Source organism: Agelaius phoeniceus, chromosome 12 (assembly GCF_051311805.1).
Source record: "Agelaius phoeniceus isolate bAgePho1 chromosome 12, bAgePho1.hap1, whole genome shotgun sequence".
Taxonomy (NCBI): Eukaryota; Metazoa; Chordata; class Aves; order Passeriformes; family Icteridae; genus Agelaius; species Agelaius phoeniceus.
The window spans coordinates 10400136-10413426 of NC_135276.1; the positions used below are offsets into that span (position 1 = coordinate 10400136).

Genomic DNA, 13291 nt, shown 5'->3' on the forward strand with positions numbered 1-13291 from the left:
AAAGACCTGCTGGATTCAAAAGTAAAAGAATCAATTTTCCTCTACTGAACGGGTTGAACATTGCAAGGAATGGCTCCACAACCATCCACAGTAATAATAATTTACAAGTAATGAAAAGAGGTTTTACTTTTAAACCTGAAATATTTAGGTTTTGAAAATATGAACACTGATAAGAGAAAACTGATGCAAGGTCCTGATAAATGACCTACCTCAGCACCAGGCAAAGCTATTCCGGGAGGAAATTTCAACAAAAAAATCTGAAGAGGCCAAAAGAGTAAGCAGAAGTAAATGGTTGAGAGTATACATAGACTACTTCTGATCATTTGTGGATTTTAGATGGCCAAATGTTTTGTTTATAAAAGGGGAAAGTAAATAACTGGGGGAGGAAAGTACCTGTAGATACCAAAGGAAACAATGATTCTGACCACATAATGAAGATACATGGCTTTTTAGCATCTGATTGAGATTACTAAATAAAGTTAAATCTTTTACTAAAATTTATAACAGATTTCCTTCTCTCTCTTTCCATCATGATTAATTTATTATAGAAATTTCAACTACAAAAGTATAATTTAAAATCTTACTTTCTCCTAAAGTTTGGTATGGGGATTACAGATAACACACTTTCTTTGAATTATATGAACAGTTGTAATCTTCAAGAACTCTCTGCAGCACAATATTAGTAGTGCTCTCAGGAATCCCAGCTACAAATAATTTTACTTCCTGTTGTTAAAACATCTGGAATGATATCTGTGGTCCTGGCAGAGGACTACATATGTGGTGTCAAGGAAATTTAAGGATTCATGGATCCAGAAATGAGCTGGATAAACTGATGAGAAAAAGGATTTACCAAATTGATATAGCAAAAGAAAAAAAAAAATCACAACTAGTTTTCACTAAGTATTACCTTCAGACACTGCTAAAATGAGGTTTATTTCAGTTAAATGAGGCTTAGCAAGGCTGTAAAATGCATTTTACCCTATCAAAACTAACCAGAACCTCTTCCCTTGACAAATAGCTTCTGAAAGGCACCAAACCTCACATAGGCTAAAAAAAAACCCACTAAAAATATACTCTGTACCACACACATGCAGCATAACAGCTTGATTTCATCATAACACTTAAATGCAATATTTTCCTGCACAGTATTATATTAATATGATAAAGTGCAGCCAGCCAAAAAATAGCTGAAGAGCTGCAAAGTGATTTCAGAAATTGAAAAGCAATTTCAAATGTTTGGTAAGCATTAACTTGTTCACTGCACCCTATCAAAACCAGCTGCTAGACCATAATTCTAACCTTTTCCCTTTCAAAAATGCAGGGCCTTGAAATACTCTATTAATGAAAAATGAATATGGTAATTGAAAGAGTAAATACAGTTTTAAAAGAAAGCTCCCACCATCAAAGATCTTCTTCCATTTACATTGGCCCGTTTTACTAAAGGAAAAATATAAAAAAAAGTGTTCCTGTGCAAGATACTTATCTGTGCTGACAACCAAAAGATTTAATGAAATTTTAAAGCATTCCTCTGCACCACATGGTCAGTGATCTCACTGGACATTCCCTTGCTACAGCTGTGCCTGATGGACACAGGGATGCTAAGAGATAGAGGCATGTTCAGAAAATACCTGATATAGGTTTGAATGGGCTTCAAATGCAGTGCCTGAAATGGGTTTGAATACAATGGGCTTCAAATCCAGTGCCTGAAATGTGTTTTACAGCTGAATGCCAAGATAAAAATCCATGCCTTGCCTACATGAAGGTGCTCCCCATGGTCAGCTCTGCATGAGCCTTGAGGTGAAAGTGGGATCCTTTCCAGGAGCCCTCCCCATCCCAAGGAGTTCCCTTGGGCTCCCCATTTGCACCCAGAGGGGCAGGGTGGGCTCCATGCACCCCCAGACCCAGGCATTCCCCAGCTGTGCCTTTTACCTCTCTAGCAGTACTGCAGCACTGGAGAGAGCAGGACACTGTTGGAGGTACATCTCCAGGAAGAAAAGATTCCACAGTGCTTGGAACACACTCCATACAGAGCTCCTGATGGAGAGCTCCCTCCAGCTTCCCTGTACCCCCCTTAGGTACTGTGCCAGTAACCATGCAGTGGAAGAGGCTTTCCAGAGAGGGTGTGGAGCGTCCCTCACTGGAGAGATTCCAGAACTCTGGAACTCAGCCCTGTGCCATGGGCTCTGGGATGATCCTGCTGGAGCAGGGAGGCTCTGATCCTGTGATTTATCTCTAACTTTCCCTACCACTCCTTGCAGCAGAGGCAGCCCCTCAGCCTGCACAAGCTCACTTTGGCACTAGCACATGATTCTTATAGGCTCCCCAAACCACTCCAGCATGTCTGCCTATCAGAAATGCACTGTAAGAAAATGAAGTGACATCGCTTGTAAATCTGCAAACTTCACTGCCAAAGATCTCTGCAGTTAACAGGTTCAGGCACTGCAATCTGAAAAAATAATTGATCCCATAGATAAATAGACAAGAAAATTTTAAAATTATGAAGTAAAAAATGAGAAATTATGTATTAGGTAAAGTATTATGCATTGTGTTAAAGAAAAGCTACTCATGCATTATTCTAGGTGGGATTTCCCCCACTGTCATTATGAGAAAACAGAGAACTTTCTATGTAAGTCATAAAAACTTAATAAAACTCAAGCAATAAAGATCAAGAGGATCATATTAATCTTTTGTATAACCTCCTACATAAGCTGTAACTCAGCTCAAGAGTGTGCTTCTGAGGTGAATCAGCCCCACTTACCCCTTTTGAAGCAATCACAGGACAGGCTTAGAGATGAAAAACAGAATGAAACTAAGCACAGACATGCCCCAGGAATACACCCAATGGGCTCCAACCACTGCTGGGGATTCATTCCAAGCAATCAAAGGGACATAGGATGAAATATCCCCAAGTTACAAGGAGAACACCAGTGCCAAGCATTCAGTTTTGTCCCACAGAATCATTTCTCTCAGGTCACATCCTTTATGCATATATACAAAGCATGGCAGCAGCACAATAATTCTTTTCCCAAATACCTTTGTCAAGATCTCTGCCACCATAATTTTTTTTTTAGAAGTTGTTCCAAACATGGGAAAAGAAAGGCATAAAGAACTAATATTTAACTTTACCAAGGCAATATTTTAATTGTTGAAAAGTTTCATTTAAAATTATTAAGGTGTATAAATCTATATGACAAGTTAATACCTTACAATTGTGTCCCACAGGTGAGAACAAAAGAAAATTTATTATTGCATTTGATTTATTAAAAGTTTAATAAGAATGTCATTACTTAATCCTCCCTGCCTTATGACTATAAACAATACCCTGCTTCCTTGAGCTTCATTCATGTTGTAGTAAGATCAAAACCAAAGGCATAACTTCAAGAAATAAAACTAATTCTTTTCCACAGTTGCCTAATGGAGTGCGAAAAATGTCTTGAAAGTCTTCAAAGGCTAAAACCACAAGTAATATCTACATGTACAAGTTCTCAGCAAGAATGCATGGGATGCTTCAGGTTTTCTTGGGACATATTCACATCCCTATTTAAGTCACACAATTACTGAAAACCAGTATCTCCAAGCAGGGTTCCCTCAGAATTCAGTAACACAGTCAGTAAACAAAAACAGCTGCTAGGATGCTTGGCTGCTTCAAATATGGCAACACAAGCATTTGTAATGGAGGAAAGCTGTGACATCTTGTTATCAAAACACTTTTACAAAAAAGAGGGGAGAGGGATTTTTCTGTGCATAATTTATTACTAATTCTGAGACAAGGAATAATAATACATGCATCATTTTCTCCAAGAAACCATGAAAATGGTACTTTCTTAAATATCCATATACTCACACCTGATTTAGGTCTTTCACATGAATTTTGCTTAAATGTATTTCACAGTTACTGCTCTATTTTTGCAAACATTGCAACCTCAATTTTGAAACATACATGGCAGTCAGACTAGCACAAGTGAGGCAGCATAAAAGCAAAACAGAAATTCTCTCTGTGTGTGCATGTATGTATTTTTATGTACACACGTATATAAACACTATGCTGGTATGAAAACTTTGGACTCCAGTTTTGTGCTTTGAGTCCCCATCAAATCAGCCAAAGAATTAAGATGAGTTCCATTTCTCTTGATGATGGTGTGCAAATCTCTGAAATATTCAGATGTTAAACACACATAAAAATATTTAGCAGAGATTTACTATTATAATAAAAAGCAGAGATAGGTACGACTGGTTTTTAAGAGGAAATGCAAAAAACTAAAAACATTTTTGTTCCAGTTCATAGCTCTGGTTCCACATAACCCAGCACAGTGCTTCTGTGGAACTCAGGGAAAAAACTTCCCTGTGTCCCAATCAACTTCCCCAGCTTCTCTCACAAGGATACCCTGTCAAAACCCCAGGTTTGGGGCCAATTTACATGTATGGTCTTTTGAGTATAACAGAAGTTATCTAGAGTATCAGTCTAACAGAAATATTTTTGTTTCCCAAGTTAGAAAACTTTAAAGATCTCAAACATCCTCTAACATCCAAAAAAGAACTGAAGCAAAACAACGATAGGGACCTAGCAAGTCCAGCACAATTGCTGAACTCCCCTCATTTATTTTAAATTCAGTGTGTATTAATCAGTATCTTGGAGCACTAATCAGTATTAATCAAAACAGGCTTCAGATCACCTTTAAATTTGTAAAAATCAGCATGCAATTGATCCAAAGTGATTTTTAACACAGCACCTACTGTGACATTCTTACTGTTTTCTAGAAGACAAAGGAAACAGAAGTCAAAGCTTTCTAAATTCTTATGTTTTACAGAGATGCACTTAAGAAAAGCCTACAAACAGGAGAAGTACCTGTGGCAGCAAATATCCAAAACTTGCATTGAATGAACTGAGATGAAATAATTCACTTTTATCCCTCAATAACAGAGTTAGCACTGATAAAAACAGAGTAAATTCCAAGAAGTCCATACTGCTCTCACTGAGACAAAGCTTTTATTTCCACGTCGGTGGTTAAACCGTTTTGAGGTTTCCCAGTTCATGTCCCAAGCCTTTTCTCTAGTTAAGTACAGACCAAATAGCATCTTGCAAATACTTTCTTTTGTGTCCAGGCCTAAACCACACCCTGATGTCCTAATCTGCTCTTGGTGAAACTGCTGGGAATGCAGAGCTACTTCCATAGGGATTCCTGCCCTCAGCTCAGCCTGGCACCACGCATGGTCAAAAAGGTAATAAGAGCAGAGCACTCCCTAAAACCTCAAAATTGTGAATTCTAATATTTGCCAGGGCAGGTCATTTCTTTACATAAGAAGTAAAGAACCTTATATTTTTCAAATTTTAGTGAAGAAAAAATTGATTTAATAGAGATTTAGGATAAAGAACATGGTGCTAAAAATCTCCTTTATGAAAAGTTGGTTTACACAAGACCTTTCTTGTTAGAAACTAAAGCCTGTGATATAAAAACAGGCAATTGTTTTAAAAACCCTCCTCATCAATTCTGTTTCCTAAATTATTATCCATTAAATTTAGTCCCTGAGTAACAAATGTTTTGAACCTTGAAGAGCTCCTTGGCCCAAGAAATTTAAATAAGTGTGTGTGGCAAATATCCATACTGCCAGAAGCAGCAGGAGGAAGCCATTACTGTTACTTACCCAATCTATTCTCACTGAGAATGTTGCCCAATATAATTTACAAAATTTCTGTTGGAAATGCATTAACAGCTGAAAAGCAAGCAGCTTCTAAGGGATAAATTGAAAAAATAAATTAAAAAGCTTGCTTCCAAGCTTCAAATGTTGTTGAATGTCAGCTGCAATCCCTGCAGTCAGCAGTCTATAACCTTGTAAAGTCCAAAGAACACTTTAATTTTAATGTCCAGATTTCATCTGACTTTGGTTTGACAAACTTTTTATGGATTCCATTCAAATAAAGTGACAACTGGTTCAAATGTAAAAGTTTTTCTGTGGGAATTAAGAACACAAAGTGCATGAACTTTTCACACCAACGTATGATGTGTTCATGCACACATCTTTGTACACACCCGCACAAAGTGCCGTTTCCAGGCTGCATTTCATAGTGAAACAGCTTCACTGCTCATTGCACAGTGCTTCAAATGCTTAGTTAAACTTTTTCATTGTTTCAAAATCTTTAATAGCCATTTGTATTCTTTACATTTTAAAACAATGAAAAGGATAGAATGCATTTTCTCAGTATAAACACAATGCTTCCCCAATTCTTTTGTAAGCAGATCTCTCTTCTCTTGTAATTCCTGTTTTAATTTTTATTGGAAATTCTTTTTGCACAAAAGGTCTGTACTTTGAGAGAATAAATGCCTCCATTTCTCACAAAAACCTTCAAGAGGGCACTAGAATCAAGAATCACTTCAAGGTGGATCTCATGAGGTTTTCTACTAGGTCACCCTTTCTCACCGCTAATCTCACCCTGCAAAAAGCAGTTTGTGCCAACTCACCTTTCTGGGAAATCCAAGGGGCTGGACATTTTCTCACTCTCAACAAGCTCATCAATCTGCTTTAATCAGAAGGATTGTAGCACACAGCAACCTGCTCTAACATGAGAATAAGCCCTCTGTCATGCAAGGTAAGTGTCCTTGTCACCTGTTTTCCTTCCAGTCTCTGTGTGGTCAGATCCCCTCAGTGTAACCCCAGGAAGGAAAGGGAATGCACTGTTCTATGAACCTGCAAATCATGAAACCAGGGCACCCCTGGTCTGAAAGCTGATGGTTTTGTGTTTCACTGTGTGGTACACAGGGTTCTGTACATAACAGCAGAATTAAACAGCATTATGGACACCAGACTAACATGAGAGATGTTTGGATCAGCCAGGGCATGGTTAAGAGCCCACCCAACGATCACAGACAGCAGAACAAGTTTCCCCATGCCAGCCTGACTGTTTGCTGCTATCTTCTCAACTTGCCATATCTGCTCAGTTCTGTGCCAGCTGACAAGTACCCCACTACCTGTGGCAAACACTAAGAAACTGTTCACATTCTATGAGACAGAAGAGCAACTCCTTTGATGTGGAACAGCTACCAGGCTAAGTGTGCCTGTCTCTGAGTCAGAAATTCAGAGGCTACAGAGGATGTAAAGGTTCTGCACTTTATCTCCAAATTGAGTCTGTTGCACCAGCACTCTACATTGTGCATTCCATAATCAAAATCACAGTATCACCTATAGCTACACATAAAATACAGGACCTTTAATGAAGATCTGCTATTATTAATAGAGCAGTCAATGCTTTATTGGAGATAATGTAAGTTTGTTCTTTCGGCTGTTTTCATTTATGTTGCTCCTTCTTCTGCTTGTTCTAACTCTCCTCTGGGGAAGGAGCTCCTTCCTGATGTCACACCTATTTCTTTCATGTACTGACTGATAGGCTTCCCAATGCTGTGATTGCCTCCTCTTGCTGATTGACACAACAACCTGCTCTATTTCTAACAGGATAAAGCAATCATAAACAGGGATGCAACAAATGAACAAATTTGGAGATGAGAGAAATGGTACTGTAACCTGGCCAAAGGGACTTGACCTACATCAGTTGAGAAGAGTCTTTGGGTCTGCAGGACAGAAACTGTCCTGAAATGAATGCTGACTGAACCTATTCAATGTCCTGCTAGTTTTTGGGTTTTTTTTCAAAGGACCTTTCAGACATTTACTTGGAATTCAGTTTGGAGAAATTCTAATGGGTTAATGGCACACACTTCTGACCTTTTCCACTTTCAAGTTGGTGATGTCTCTTGGTGGCTTTTTACCCTATTTAGGGCAAAATACTGTCAATGACTGCAGCACAAACAGCACATGTGGGCTCAAATTCACCTTGTGTGCTGAATGCCTGACAGCTGACCAATGTGAGCTAAGAGAGAGACAAAGTCAGCATTCCTATAGTAACCAGCCTCTAACAGCCTTTCCCATGAACTTTCCAATCCTCCCTGTTCTACTCCATAACAGCATCCACTCCTCTCTGTGCCAGTTGTACTTTGCTCACAGGGGAAGATTTAGGATTGTCCACAATTCCAGGGATTCCAGTCAACCCTCAGGCAATCCAAAAGAGAGATGAAAACAGGGCATCTTCTGAATTTTCAGAAGCACACACTACTTGGATTGCCCCATCTCCCATGCAGCTTAAGTCCTGTGTAGTCTTCAATGATCCTTGTAAGTTTTTATAAAATAACCTCTCTTTTTAGATTATGATTCCCTAGTATCAGATTTTACAAGACCCACAGATTATCTGTATATGCATATTCTACCAAGTATTGCTTAGACACCATTTGGAAGAAATTATTTAGGTAGAGAGTACAGAAATCACAACAGGACAGATCATAGTACGATGGCATGCAGAAAACAAGATAGGGCATAGAAAGTGGGAATTTATTCCCAGAAACAAGTGAAAACTTTTACAGCAGTAAAGCTGGCTAGCTCAATGGTGGTAAGGAGAAAGAAATCCTCTCCTTCCACAACTGCAATAGAGCACAGCTTTGCTACACACTTCACTGGGAACTCCTTGTAAAAGCTTCCAAGTACTCTGAAAACCAGTCCTGTGGCCCTACCAGCCATCAGTGTGAGTCTGCACTGCTCACAAGGGGCTGGCTTAAGCAGCTCTGTAGAAACAAGAACCCGAGTGAGTGAGTGAGTGAGTGAGAGCCCCTCAGCTCCCATTGATTCAAGGAGAGGTGAGGGAGTTGTCACTGTGGAAGGGGCATTTAAAATGCCTGAGCCTCACGTGCTGACTGCACCCAGAACTGCAGCTCTGGTTTCAACAGGTAATGATTAACTAGTGCTGCTGATCTCATTTGGTGAGCCAAGGTCTCAGACTCTGGCCTTACACCTGGTAGAAATCATCCACCAGGTACTTCATGCATGACAGACAATGAGAGGGCCTGACTGACAGCACTGCAGGGAGTTACTCCTGTAAACAGCAGAAGAACATGCAAATTCCACAGCTGAAGTGTTTGAGGGAAACTCTTGTAAACCTGGGAGAACACCAGTAATATGGGCTGTTCACACACTGGTTTTAGGAGTCATTGACAAGGACTGTATTTCTTTGTGTAGCCTTGCAATTTAACAAGAGCAGAAGCCAATGTCAGCAGAAAAGGTGCTCCTAGGAAGTCTTACAACTAAACCTTTCTAAAGCTCTTGAGCTTTCAAGACTAAAATACAATCGAGAGTGCAGAAAAAACAAGGACTTAGCATTAATTTAGATACTCAAATTAAATCCTTGAAGTTGTGCCCAATATTTCAGTCAATTTGTTAGGACCATAACCATTTTGTGAATCCCTGTTTCACAGCCTAAGGATCAAAACCAACCATTTACCTCTTTTGAACAAATGACTTACCAGCTGTACAACTAAATGCACACATAAATAAAGCAAAGAATTTATGCAGTAAGGTGTGGCAGACCCTATACATAGAAGATTATTCATTTAATGGATTGGAAAACAGAGCAGCAAATAGGCTATTCTACATTAATAGTCAGGGCAGACTTGGAACCATATGCAATAAATACATTTTTCATTCACCTAAATGACTGCAGCTAACTGGAGTGTAAAGACCAGAAGATACTCAGTTCTCAACTCAGTGATCTCACTGCCAAAATACAAGCCTTTGATTACTAAACTTACCATTTTATACCTCCTAGATCTGTTTTCTGCAAAATAAATCCTAGCCAACTTCACTGACCCAAATCCCATTTGCAACTAAACATCTTTAGTAATATCATGGTACGTTCACATTTTACTGCAGTAAAAAACAAACAAACAGAACCCCATATGAATCCTTTAGGGTACTGCTCACCAATTTAAAAGTCGCATATTAAATTTCTTAAAACCTTTGCAATCTGCAGTATAAAAGCACATTTTATGTTAGTAGATAATTTAGCATCCATAATCTAATTAAATGAAGTGAGTGACAACTGTATTCTCTACATAAATGATATATCAGTAACAGATAATGTACGTGCTTAAGAGACTGGAACCCCATTAAAAAAGTTGTTACAAACACTTGCCCTTATCATAAATCCAACTAACATTATGAGCTAAATTCTGCTTTCCTACTGACATCACACCAATAGGGAGCTACCCTGCAGGGGAAGAATTGCTCATATGAGTGAAGTTTTGTGAGACTGAGCTGCTGGATTATGATTGCTTAGGTGACAAACAAACAAATATATTTTTAGCGTTACACAGAGAACCATGCCTACAGAAAGGAGCTTCAATTAATCTTCAACTACACAGTAGAAGTCATTTCAAAAATACAGAGCAGTTACAGAAGTACTTCATGGTGGTTGCAGATGCCCCCAGAGGAAAAAGATCTGTGAACTGTAAAAACAATCTAATAACTGTCCCCATTACTTATCAATTCAAAACACCATAATTTTAAACACTAATCTAGGACTTAATAAAATGGAAAAACAAAAAGCTAAGATCACCTTTTCTGCATTTAATTGACTATAACATTTAATGTTATAGTCAATTACAAGTACAACCAGTTTTGGAAAATGGAAAAATTAAAAAAAAAAAGAAGGAGGAAAATATTCTGTGTTAATGTTGGATGTTTCCATAACACATGGGAATCCAACAGGTGAGAGGCTAACACAGCACTCTGCCCTCAAAGGACACTCTGCAGGTTTGCACCGAGTGCCCTGGGCAGTGCCTGCCTCCTTTAAAGGGTTCCTGTGGAGCAGTCTGTCTGTCTGTCTGTCCTGCCCAGCCTCTCTGGGTGCAGTGGGAGGGGCAGCCGTGCTGGCAGCATCCCTGGCACCCTGTCTGCAGCCACAGCCTGGGCTGGGAGCACCTGTGTGCCCTGAACTCCCCTGCGCTCCACCGCTGCTGCTGCTCTCCAGTCACATCACTGAGGAGAAAACAGCTTGGGAAAATCAATGCCTTTAAATTATAACTTTATGTACTGCATATACAAAATCATTGCCAGCTCAGGAATACTTTTGCATTGACTAAAAATCAATCTTTCTGATTCTTCCACTACTTTAGTGTTTGCAAAAGAAAAAAGAAAAAAAAATTGCATCTTTTCCCCAGCCTCCAGCTGCATCTGGTTGCTTTGTTCAGGCTTTCTTCAGGTTTCCTTCTCAAGAGACTAGTTTTATCTAAAAGGTCAATTCATTCAGCAGGGCACCAAGCAGAATTGAATATAATTATCCCAATCTTTACTGTGTAGAATTCATGCTTGAATTCATTCAAAAAATAGCAAGCAGTATAATTAACTCAGAGCCCAACCAAATCTATTGAGAATGCCTCAGGTATCATACAGTCCCACTTACAATAGAACATTTTCATTTAAGGACATTGTACATATTAACCCTAGTCAGCATCCAATTACTCGGAATAAGTGAATTCTCTGTTTCAGGAATGTAATTTGAAAATGTTGTCATGCAATCTGAGGTAAAAGGTCTTTTTTCATTAATCTAGCTCTCATTAAACTGGAAGCCTGTAAGTTATTTCAAATCCATTAGATTTAAATACAGGTGATTACAATTCTATTGCACATAACAGAAAAGTCTTTTAGGAAATATTGTGTAGTTGATGAGTTTGTGAATTGCCTGATAGTTTTTAAAAAAAATTATCTGACCAGAAAGTCCATGGCTCCTGTTAATCTGACAATTACATTTATGGCAAAATTAAATTAATTTTTATATGCAGATGACTTCAAGATAGCAGGAACATGTCACATAGTTCAGAGCTCAAGATAAGCATCCCAATATTTTCATGCAAACTGTTCACCTCCTTTAAACGGAGCAAGTTGTGACAGGAGTTATTTTAGCATTTTGTACACTATCTCAAACAGGAACATGACACATTTTTATGTAGTGATCTAGCAAATCAAGCTCTTCATTTAGTTTAACGTGAGAAATCTGAAGGATCTCAAATTTGTATGAGAAGCCCCTTACAGCTAAGTTTCATAAGAGGTGATCTTTTCAGCTCAAAAAACACTGCACACTGTATCACCTTGGACAGCAAGCTGCATAATTTCCCCAAAGTCCCAGTCACTCAGCTCTTGATTTACTTTGTTCTATTCTTTTCTGTCTGTATCCTATTATTATGAAAAAAAAATTAAAATAATATTTAGCAAATTCCCTTTCTCTAGAAGGACCTGGCTGTTCAGTGCTGAGCATGTGCAGCCTCCTACAGGTGTGGAGCCACAGCTCTCCCAGCAGCTCTGGCTCAGAACCAAAAACATTTTTCTGAATTCTCCCAGCAGTTTCCAGCTTGTACCACTATTCCAGGTCTTCAACAGAAAACCAGAGTTTTCCTCCTAGAGTTTTCCCCTCCTTGGATTCACTTCTCCTCTACACGTTTGGTTTTCAGGCCAGCCTACCTTGCATAAAGGAGTGGCACAACCCTTCTCTCCTGAGTGCCCCAGCACCATCCTTACTGTGTGTGCTCTCATCATCCATTGCTTGGCACTCAGCTGTGTTACAAATCACAGTGGCTGTCACCTTCTGGTGTGGCACTACCACACTTTTGTCACATGGACCACCAGAAATAAGTCTGAAACTTGGAGCCAGACTGAATTACACAGATGGCGAGGGAGCAGTATTTTAGAGAAGAATTTATATTTTTTAAAAGTGAGAAGACAGATGTGTCCCCACTGTGATCCACACAGGCCCTGTGAAGCTCTGAGCTATGTTTTGTTTCACATGAGCCTGCTGATTAGGGGGATTTATGGGTGCTGGAGAGCCCTCTTCCTGCACATGGCCATCAATCAGAGGTGCACAAACACACATGCACACAGATATTACATGTGCATACAACTGACTCAGCTACCAACTTAAATGGCTTCCAACACTGAGTCTGTGTTAGCCCACTGTCTGCCCAACATGCATAAACAATTATACACTGACCCATTCAGAGCACATCCCTCTTACAAAGCGTGGGGAAAAAAATTCTGAAGTTCTCAATATTTCAAAAGACGCTCAGGACACTTGCAAAATAATTTATGAGATGTTTGTTATTAAAAGATGTTTTAAGTCACAAATTGAAAAGTACCTAAAAGAAAGTAAACACAGTAAGTGAGAAGTGTGATTCCACAACAAGAGGTTAAAAAAAGTAGAAAATGAAAAGTCTGGTGTACCTAAAAAAAATTTTTAAAAAAAGAGAGGGATAAATAAAAAGGATGTCAATGGATGCAGACAAATAAATCAAGTGAAGTCTGGGCCTAAATGAAGCCAAGATTTTACCCAGAGCTGTGCTAAAGATGGAAAGAAATTAAGACTACAGCCAGCTGGCTATTTCAGACAAGATGGTATTGTAGAAGTTCCAGCAGAACCAGGGACAGA

The 13291-nt window shown here is 39.0% G+C and overlaps 1 long non-coding RNA gene across 1 annotated transcript in view; it reads right to left on the bottom strand.

The window, feature by feature from the left end:
- Nucleotides 1–13291, bottom strand: part of LOC143695097 (uncharacterized) — a 182362-nt gene that overhangs the window by 147346 nt on the left and 21725 nt on the right. The gene's annotated exons all lie outside the window — the stretch shown is intronic.